Source organism: Macaca fascicularis, chromosome X (assembly GCF_037993035.2).
Source record: "Macaca fascicularis isolate 582-1 chromosome X, T2T-MFA8v1.1".
In the NCBI taxonomy this organism is placed as follows: Eukaryota; Metazoa; Chordata; class Mammalia; order Primates; family Cercopithecidae; genus Macaca; species Macaca fascicularis.
The window spans coordinates 116,063,486-116,075,240 of NC_088395.1; positions in this window are offsets into that span (position 1 = coordinate 116,063,486).

An 11,755-nucleotide genomic window follows, 5' to 3' on the forward strand; every position below is an offset into this window, starting at 1 on the left:
CCAGATCACCAAGATATGCCATGATTTAATAGTGTACCCAATGGCTTTAAGCAGAGAAATGGTATTATCAGATTTCCATTTTAAAGGATTTCTCTAGCAACAATGTGGAGAATGAGTTGGAAGAAAGCAAGACTGGAGGCAGAGAGACCAGTTTGGAGTGCATCATAATAATCCCTATGAGAAATGATGACAGACCAAGAGAGTGGTAGTGAAGACCTAGAGGAATGGGATCATTTCCTCCAAGATTACAAATATCAAGGAGATTAAGAAAATAGAAATAACAAGAACTTGGTGACTGACAAGATATAGAAGGTAAGTGAAAAGAAAGCAGGACTCTAGGATGATTTTGAGCTTTTCAGACCTAGGAAACTGATTGGAAAATGGCACAAGTCTCTGAGATAGGAAACATTGGAGGAAGGAGGTGGGAGAGATGATGCATTTTGATAGAGATCTTGAATTGGTCAACAGGTGGCAATATCCAGTAGATAATATCACATACTGGAAGGCCTAGGAAAAAATAGAAAGCTGAACAAGAGTTATAAATTCTCAATAGAAAGCTGAACAAGAGTTATAAATTTGAGTGTAATCAATTGACAGAGGGTAATTTAAAACATGCCTTTTGTGGAGTAAAGAAAGAAGACAAAGGACAAAACCCCGAGACCCCACAACACTTAAAGATAGGTCAGGGAGATGTTAATAAGGAGAATCCTTAGTAAATCCTTAATTCTAATCAAAGATCAAAATAATGGCATAGCTTTCTTCAGGGCTGATCATCAGTGCTGGTGTGCACCAGTCAGGTCAAACTGGTTGTTTATGGGCAGCAACAATTCTGTCTGTGCCAGCCCTGTTGGTTATTATCTTGACTCTCACTCCTAATTTTATGAGAAACCTTGACTCCTGAAGAGACCAATCTGAGGCATATCTAGTGAATCTTAAAGACCTACCACAAATAGTATGCCCCAACATTCATATATTGGTGAAAGCTGATTTGAACGAGAGTCAAGAAAGTCTTGGGGGAGCAAACAGTTCACAAAACAACATAAGCCAATGGCTGAGGGGTGTGTGGGATGGTGGAGGACTTCTAACTTTGCTTTGGGGACAGTGGAAAGATGATTCTGGGCTGATTATATGCATAAAAGCCTCAAATTTATTCCTAGGCCCTCAAAGATAATCTAGTCTAACCTGCTTCCAAAACTTTAAATCTATTCTCTGCACTGTGTTGAATGCATAAGAGTGAGATACAGGATGGTAGAGGCCTGAGGTGTTAACTCAGGCTTCAAAGAGCTCACAACCCAGGCTGAGCTTTAGTCAAGAGCCACATGCTTCTCCTCCCAGCTTCTTCCGGCTTCCCTCTTTTCTCTGCCGTGGCAAAATTTGGGAGCCAGGACACTGTAGGAGCCACTCATTATCTGGAGTAATACAGGAAGGGTCTCTATTTCTGGTCTGTATTGTGACAAGGATCTTGAACTACATGATATTTCTGTCCTTATAGGCCTCACTCTTTTGACCACTAGGAATGGGCAACAGTGAGGACAGCTCTATATGGGAAACAGCCCTATTCAGGGCAACAGGGCCAGAAGGCTGACGTAATGCGTCTTCTTCCCCAAACACACTAGTTTCCTGGGTTCTTTCCCAGTATCTGTGCATTTAATCCAGAAATTAGCACTTAGAATAACAAAGTCTAAGATACATACCGAATTCTTGCTGTGTGTCAAACGCTGGGCTACACTCTTTCCATGTATTGTCTCATTTTAAAAACTGAATTTAAAAAACTCATCACAGTCCTTTGAAGTATGTGTTATTATCATCACTATTTACAGATGATGAAACTGAGGCTCAGAAAGGGTAAGTAACTTGCCTAAGGGCAAACCATGGTAGAATGGAGATTTTCACCCCAGTTGATTGAGCACTATACTAGATAGAAGTTCTGCAGATAGCCCTTCATCTATGAAGTCAATGAGACCACCATTATTATACCTGCTATATTAATCAAACTGAGTTTGAATCACTCATTTGCAGTTTAAAGAAGTTCCCCCAGTCACCCATGAAAGAATAAATTAGGTAGAGTTGGGGAGGGGCAGAGTAAATTGGGAGGAGCCACCAGAAATTCATTATCCAACCAGAAGTAATTTGCTACTAGTGTTCAAGCCTAGCCCTGGGACTGCCCACTTACTCCTCACTCAGTGCACAGTGCTGCACAGCTGGGGGTGGTGAACACCAGTTCCACTGCATTCTATATAAAGCTAATCCTAATCTTTGAGAATGGAAATCTTGAGGGTACACCCTTCAGCATATTAGCCCCAATTTTCAACTTCCTCATCTGCAAAATGGGGGTAAATTTAATCATTTTGAGATAAAGAATTAAATAAGTTAGAATACTAAGCACACAGTTTTCTTTCAATAAACACTGCTTCTTCCTTGCTATTTGGAAAGAGGACTCCACTGGGAATCAGAAGGCCAGGGTCCTGGACCCAGTTCTGCACCAACTCATTGTGTGACCCGAACAGATTGTTGCCTACTCTAGGTCTCTCCTTTTTCCCCTTTAGCTGGACTAGCAGATCAGCAAGTCCCTTTCTTCTCTGACCTCCATCCATCCTGGGATTGTGTACTTTGTCTAGGCAGTTACTTTTCTAAACCTCTGCACTTTGAAACTGCTGAGTTCATTCAACATTTTCTAACATTTGCTGCTCGAATTAGCTTCTCACTGGAGTTGGATTCCCCCAAAGTAGTTTGCTCTTGCTTCTATCTGGTAGATCCAGTTCCTGATCATTTTAAATTTTGGCCTAGAATCCTCTGTCAAGCATCTGTGATGTGAAGACCCCACTCCCCCACAATGCTGGAGTTACGCTACACTGAAAACCTGGGCTCCTAAAATCACTGGTTATCTTATTATCATTAATAACAAACACATGTTGAGAAGCTGGTCTGTGCTAAGACTAACTAAAAAAAAAAAAAAAAAAAAAAAGGGAGAGTATAAGGGTCTGGCCAAGAAATCTAAACAAGAAAAGCAAGCACGTACCTCAGGAGGGAGAAAACCAAGTTAGTAAGTTCCCTGCTTGCTTTTGCTTAACATTAAATCTCCAGTGCCCTTCGCAGTGCCTGACACATAGTAGGTGCCCCAAAAATATGTGTTGAATTAACACTGAAGAGGAGATATGGAGTACAAATAAAATGTTTTGTGTTACCATGTTATTTAAAATGCTCTATTTTAAGCCTTAATCAGGACCCACCTTTGGCAAAACTATCAAGGGATAAAGTTCATCTTCAAAATTCTAGTACAGCTCTCTCTGCCCTCTCGTTAATGGAGAGAAAAACAACTCTAAAGAAACTCTTTAAATGATTTGCACTAATATGTAAATCAATGATAATATTTGACACTTTCCTCTATTGCTCCCCAACCAGTGATGTTTGTTTTCTCATAAGGGGTGGGGAGAAGTTTATGCCGAAATAATTAATCTCTAATAATATAATGTCTATTTCAAGCATCAGTTGCAGGTAGGCAGAGGAGGATGGACTACTTTTTGAGTAAAAAACTGAAGAAACTTTTGGTGCCCCTCAGATCAAAGTGATTAACTGTCCATTCTAGGTCTAAGGCTGGCATTTTTGTGTTATAATCCAGGTCACTCCTAAGCACAATGCCCACCCCAAATTCTGAAAAGTTGGCTTTTTTATACCATTTCTCAAATTCGTACGACGTGGGTCCCTCCTCAGGCCACATGCCACAAAGTGCCCCTTGACATTCACTCTCAGTTGTTGCTCTTTTCCCTTTGTTAACTGCAAGATAAACATTCCCCAAGCTGAAGGTCTGCCCTTACATTTTTTCTGGTACCGGTGTGATGTATTTGGTGATATTTCTAGCTCTGTTAGGACTCCCTGGACAACCAGAAAGTTTTATGTTGCTATAGGATTTAGTCTTGATCCCCCAACTCAATATTTCACAGAAGGAAACTTATTCTTTAAAAAAGAAAAAAAAGGAAGGAAGGAAGGAAGGAAGGAAGGAAGGAAGGAAGGAAGGAAGGAAGGAAGGAAGGAAGGAAGGAAGGAAGGAAGGAAGGGAGGGAGGGAGGGAGGGAGGGAGGGAGAGAGAAGGAAGGAAAAGAGGAAGGGGGAGGAAGGGAGAGGGAAGGAGGGAAGAAGAGAAAGAAGGAAGGAAAGAAGAGGAGGGAGGGAGGGAAGGAAGGAAGGGAGGGAGGGAAACAAAGGGGCAAGATAGGGGCAGGATGCCTTGAACTTCCACCTGCTGATTTCGGTTTAAGGAAAAAAACTAGCTCACTAAAGGCTTTCCTGGGGTTAATGGGAAATGTGGATATAACTAAAACAAAGTTTGAAGGTATGAAATTTTGGAAATAGAATACTAGTGACCCACAGTTGTTCTGGGGCCATTGCCTAGGTTACTCAGGTATGAACACCTGCATGGGATCAGGCTTCTATGGAAAGCGGCTAGAGCATAGGGATGTGTAATTTCATTTCAGGTAGTTTTCACAATCTGGTGGGAAGCCTGGCTTCACACAGAAAACCACTGTTCTTTAAACGTGTACAAAGAAAGACTATGACAAATAGCTCTGAGGGAAATGGTTCCTCATACTAGCTTGTCAAGCCGAGGACTTCTATGAAAGATTAATTTGTCTTTCTAGTTACAGCCTGAATCAAGTTAACAGCTTGTATAAGACAACATCAGGAAGAAATAAAAAGGAATCATGAGACAAACCAAACGAAAGCTTGGATGAGAGCCTTTGAGCTCAAATCTTGACTTACAGTATCTCGAAGGCTCTCTTTAACCCGTCTTTCCTTTACCCTTTAATTTTTTTTTTTTTTTTTTTTTTTTTTACTACATATTGCAGTAAAACTAATGTATCTCAATCAGAGTCTCAGCTCCCAGGTGGGCTGTGTTTTATTTCCCCCATTACAATCTTTCTTATAAACAAGGACTGTCAACTACTCACCAAGTAATTCACCGCTCAAATGTCTTCAGTTTACTGCCTGCGCATGCAGACCACTGGCATAGCTACCTCAGTGTGCCCATTTCTTTGCATCCTCTGTGCATTCACAATCCTGTCAAGGACTCCAGTCCGTTGATAAATTCCATTAATGGGGTAAATAATTGAAAGCATTAGTAAACGTTTTGAAAATCACTCTTCAGCATCCGCAGACCAAGACTTGGATTAGGATTTAGAGTGACACTTCTAATCCTTTAAATTGATCCCACCTGTAGCAGAGTTAGTGCTGACCTAAATGCAATGACCCAGAGATTAACAATTAAAGTCCTCTGGATAAATACGTCCTCCACAGACTACTGCCTTCTTTTACCTTTCAAAGTCAGACACAAACTCTCAGATTTTGCCTCTGTGTTCTTCCTTTTTCCATTCTGTCTAATAACCACCAATCGCCCTTTCTCCAGGACAGTTCTAAATGCCAAAACATTCATCAGCTGTGAGTCAGCCTAGCATATAAAAGGTGATCCAGGCTGGCTCCCTGCAAAATTCAAAGCAGGTGAATTTTGTCTCCTTCTGCTATTCCCCTTAAGTGCCTTCACTGCCTTTCCTTCCAAGAGAGATTCCCTACTTCCCTCTACACCTTTGTACAGAGACATCGTTTCTCCCATACTTTAGATGTATTCCTTTTCCTTAATAAGTTCCTCTCTGTCCTGGGCACCATTCACTCAGGGCCCTGTTCTGGATTCCCAATGTGCGAACTGAGATGTTAAGGGCCAAAAATGACTTCTATTAAATGAGTAATTTTTTTAATAATAGTTGTATTGAGATATAATTTATCTACCACAAAAGTATACAATGTAGGGGTCTTTTAAGTATATTCAAACACTTGTGCAACATTTTCCTTATCCCCACAAAGAAATTCTATTCTTGTTTAAAAGCCACTCCCCATTTCTCTCCTCCTCCTAGCCCCAGGCTGCCACTAATTTACTTTCTCTATGGATTTTCCTATTCTGAACATTTCATATAAATGGAATCATGCAACATGTGATCTTTTGTGAGTGGCTTCTTTCACTCAGCATACCATTTTCAAGGTTCATGCATGTTCTAGCATGTATCAGTACTTCACTTCTTTTGTGGCCAAATAATACTCTACTTTTTTGGATATACCACACTATCAGTTGGTGGAAATTTGGGTTGTTTTCACCTTGGGCTATTGTGAATACTGCTTTTATTACCTTTGTGTAAAAGTTTTTATATGGACATATTGTTTTTATTTCTCTTTGGCATATACCCAGGGAATTGCTGGGTCATATAATAACTCTATGTTTAACATTTTTTGAATTAGCAAACTGTTTTCCAAAGTGTATGCACCATTTTTCATTCCAACCAGCAATATATGAGGGTTTTTTACCTACATTCTTACCAACACTTGTTATTATCCATCAATATTTTTATTTAAGTATGACAGGTATTTTATATGTACATTATCTTACATTATATTCACAACAACCATGAAGGTAGATATTACCCATTCTTTCCATTTTATAAATGAGGATGCCAAGACTGAAATAAATTAGGCAATAATCACACTTACTGAGTGCCGATGATGTGACAGGCATTTTTGGAAGCCCTGTCTCCTTGGATCTCCACAGTGACCCCATGAGATAGATACTATTTGAATTCCCAGATGCCCAGAGAGGTTAAAGTAACTTACCGAAAATCACACAGCCACTGGTCAGTAAAGACAGAATTTGAACTCAGACACTCTAATTCTAGTAGGTAATAGAGCCAGAAAATTTAAACCATTTGGCTCCAAGAAAGCTCACGTTTATCCTTGATGTATTCCACTAATGCACCTTTGTGCTATCCCTCCAAAGACTGCTTGCACTCTAACAGGGTCTCCAGAAACACACCATGACTACCCAAAGGAAACAATCCCTAATTGTTGAATTTCAGGTGACCTGATGGGAATACTGGTGCAAGTGAGGGCCCCAGTTAGCATTCTGTATCTACTGCTGCATGGTGCCATGAGCAACTCCAGCATGGATTTTATGAGAAGGTTCTGATGAGGACTAGGATGTTCAAGGGACCATCATTCAAGGAATGTTCCAAAATCCTGAATAGACATAAGATTCTAAATTTATAGGTAGAAATAGCTGGGAATTGGCACATAAATAAAATTTCTAAAGTGAATTTGCTTCTTTTGATTAAGAGTTCCACAAACACTTGTTGCTTTATGGGCTTTACATATACTGACTCAATGGATCATCACAACTGTCCTATGGGGTAGGTATTATCATCATCCACATTTTGTAGATGAAAAACTGAGGCACAAAGAGATTAAGTAACTTGCCCAAGGGCATACAGTTAGTTTGTGGTGAAGCCACCTGTGAAAATAAGTAATCTAACTTTAGAGTCAGAGCTCTTAACCACTGCCTCTTAATCACAGTATGGGGCTCACTGGATTTATCCATAAACTCAAAAATTCCCATTGGATCTCTAAGTTTTAGTTACAGTATAATTAAAGATGATTTTAGAACAGAAATCTAAAACCATTTGGGGTCCTCATGAATCTAAAATTATACAGATACTTCAAATCCATTTGCGAGTACAAACTTAAGAATTATTCCTACACACCTTTTAGAACTGCTATCAGAAACATCAGCACACTGTATGATTAAGTATTGACCTTAGTGTTCTCACAGACTCACAGCACCAGAATGTTCATGGATTCTACTAGATGTTGTTGGAACTCATATCCGTTCCTCTCTATGTTTCCAATATCAAAGCCTAACAATTTACAAAATTTTCATCTTCTCTGGATGATCTTTACTTCCTCAGGTGCCATGGAATGAAAGAATCCAAAATAGCACCCTCTCCCTCCACAAAACTATGAAGCCAGTCACATCACTTTAGCTTTCCTCTTAACATTAGCCGCAAGGAAAAAAAAAATGTAGCCCTTTTACATTTAATATATATTACTACTAAACACTACAGGGAACTCCTAATTACATACACCATGGGAAATGGCCTTACATAATATTAGCCTAGGATCCTTGTATTCCTTTGGAGACTAAGATGCAGGGCTGGGGCATGAGGTATAAAAATGATTCAGAATGGTGTGCTTCTAGTTAATCATCCAGAATAAGGCTTGGACAAGTAGCTCCTTGTCCTGGGGAAAGTGAGAACCTGGGGAACAAGGGAGGTGATGGACGAAGACAAATTAGAATTAGAGAGGGAAACTACAAGAAAGGATGTTAGGCAAACTTACACATTTTGCTTCATTCCAGTGAGGGCTCTGAAATGTGGTTCTTGACTTTCCTTTAGATTTTTCACCTAACCCTACCTGACAGAAAGTTATTTTTCTAATTCAGTAGTAATAACAAAATTCTCTGTCTGCTTATAGTACTCAACAAATACTTATAGCACTCAGCAAGACATATATTGTTTCATAAAAGTAGAATAGCTTTGGGCAACAAGCAAAACGATAATTTCCGGTTTTTGAGTGTCTCCTTTCAACTGGCACTGTTAGCATTACTTCATTTATTTCTCACACCATCCCTAAGAGGTAGAGAAAATTCTTATTCTCACTTTAGAGATAGAGAAAAAAAAAAAATAAAGCACAGGAAGTTTGTGTACTTTGGCCAAAGTCACACAGCTGATAAATGGTGGAACCATGATGCAAATTCAGGTAGCATGGTTCCAGGGCCTGACGCTGAATAACTGCTATACTGCTTCAGGATGCAAAGAAGTTATTGAAGTGTATTACGCTTGCATATTTACAGTATACGTTATTTTGTTTACATATATGTGTGTGTGTTTGTGGCATTATAAATGAGTTTGCTTTTCTTCAGTTTTGAGTGGAGAGGTGACCCAGCTTTCTGCCACATTCAGCCCAGAAAACGTGACCCGAATAGATCTCAGTGCTGCCCTCTAGTAGTCAGCTCCCACACTGAAAGTAAAGCCAAGGTTGTAATGACACCATATAGCCGCAAGATGTCAATATTTTACCACTATTATCAAACTCCTCTAAGATCAATTTTTTTTTAGAAATTAATACAAGTTGCCTGATTGTTGTAAAAATATGTTAGAAAATTCGGAACAGTAAAAACCAGAGAAAATTTTTTGTTTGTATTGAATCCTGTATTTTTCCAAGGTTAAACTCAAACCAGGTATACAATTTTGTAAACTTTTTTTTTTAATTTGACATTAAAACGTACCTATGTTCTCACTAAGGGCACAGGATTTGGAGTCAAACTGACTTGCCTTCAAATCCCAGCTCCATATTCCCTAGCTGTGTGACCTGAGGTTAATTACTTAATTTCCCTAAAGCCTTAGGTTTCCTCAAATGAAAGAAATTATGATAAACAGAACTATTTCCCAGCACTGTTGTGGGGATTAAAAAGAATGATGCATATTAAGTGTCGCACACAGTGGGTGCTCAAAACATGGCATTTCTTTAGACCATGCTAATCCCATGGCACTCTTGTTTTTAGAAGCTCCACTCTACATTTTTTATCACATATACTTTGACATGTACACACCCCGTATCCTATGTTAAATAAGTATATTTTTTGCTAAAAATTTGAGACGATTTTAAAATTTTGCCTTTGAAATTTATTATCAGTTATGCTTCTTAGCAGAGATTATATATACTAAAGAATTCTTACAAACTGATACAATCTAACCAACCATTTTCCCAATGTGTCAAAATTGTTCTGAACACAAAATGTAATAATCTATAAAAATGATGAGTTACATTTTTTGACATTTACTTAAACATTTATAGACTTTGATTTTGCAGTTATCTTCATATTTTGAAGCCAATAGCTTTTGTCAAGCTTCAAACCCCTTTGGCAGATCCTTGGGAAGTTCGTAGGCCTTAGGTATTGTCCTTGTAGTGCTCAATGGATTAAAATAAAAGAATCTGGTTAACATTATTATCATTTCACTTATGCATTATTTTATGGCTACAGAATATTAAATTTTGTATATGTTCCAAAATGTACTCAATCATTCCTCTAGTATTATATATTTAGGTAGTTTCCAAATTTTCCCTCTTATAAATGATGCTACAATGCATATCGTTAAATATAAACCTCTTTTCAGTGTATTAGGATTATTAATTTAGGATAGATTCCCAGAAGTAAAATTGCTGAGTCAGAGTGTATGAATATCAGTAATGGTGCTTAACATGTATTGTCCAATTACTTTCCAAAATATTTGGACCAATTTATGCTCTCACCAATGGTCAATAAAATAAAAGTGTCCATTTTATTGCCCTGTCACCAGCTGCAGGTTGTCTCAAATTTATATTTGTCAATTGTATAGGCCAGAAACAGATGTTTGGTATTAACATCTATTTTTCTATTACTATTGGGTTATTTTAAAATTATTTTCTCATAATTTTATAAGTCATACACATTTTCTGCTTTGTGAATCTTCTCTTTGTCTCTTTCCCTGCTTCTAAGGTCCAGTGGTAGACAGAGGATCCCCCAAAATTAGTGTTTTTGCACAGTCTTATGCAGAAGCAGGTAGTTAATAATGCTATATAGTGCTTATAAACTGTGCTAATACTATGGATTGGCTTGCTTCACTTCCATTCCACCGCAGAATCTTCTGTACCTAAGATTTTGCATGCGTATTAGATGTCACCAAGTAGATGCACTTATATGAAGTTCGACAGTTAAAAGTGGGCTGGAAAACTATCTGTATACATGAGGTTTTCTGCAGTGTTCATTTTCCACCTTCCTAGGTATCAAGAGGAAGTGATGTGCTATCCCCACCAGAGTCAACAATAGCAGCATCCTGATCTGGTTTCTAATCACGGGGTCACAGCTATTGGATGCTCTTCGTCTAGCTCCCTAAGTATTCGGAAACAGCTGCAGCTGCTGCAAACGAGAAAATAGCAGGTTCCTGATTCTGGCAGAGCTCTACGGGTGACATCAAAGGTAGTAATTCCCTTAAAGTTTCAGTTCCATATTTTTCTGGAACTATGCTTGTGAAATAGACCTGTAGACCTTCCAGCAATCTTATAAGTACTCAGTACCCTGTTTTAAATTCCTTCCTGTAAATTGTTAGGAACTTTTTGGAACATGATCTAACCGTATATATTACAATATAAAAATATATATACACTTTGACCTAGCAATTGTACTTGGAAGATTCTCTTGCACGGAAATAAAAGCATTAACATGCATTGTCACAAAGATATTTATTGCAGTGTTATTTTAGTGGCAGAGAACAACCTCAGGAAACCCTGAATGCCCACCAACGAGGGAGTGGTTACATTCATTACAGAACATCCATGCTGCAGAATACTATAAATCAAAGTAAAAAATTTAAAAATTGTTTTAAAAAGAAAAGGTTGTCCATTTATTGATCTGAAAGTATGCCATGATACATTTAAGGAAATGGTCTGTATGATTCCATTTTTGTAATTAAAGAGGCAAGCACATTCCTTCCTGCTTAAGAAACTTACAGTGGTTTCTGTTTTCTGCCCTGAACCCTGACTGGTACACACACTGTCATCATTATCACCATTAAACATTATATATCTGAGGTGATGCAAACAGCTGGTTTCTCATCCCAGTTATGAATCTCATAAATAAAATAAATATACAAGAAAATTCTTGGAGGCCTAATACTTGTTAAAATATTTTATCACACAAGGGACTTCTGTTTTAAGATACAGCAACTTGTAGCAAATTAATGCTGTTGCTGAGAACAACTAGAAAAAAATCAGGTGAAATACTCCCCAAAAAGTTCCTCTTTGAAAGCGTCAGAGAGCCAGGCCTTGAGAGGTAAGAACCGAGAAAGAA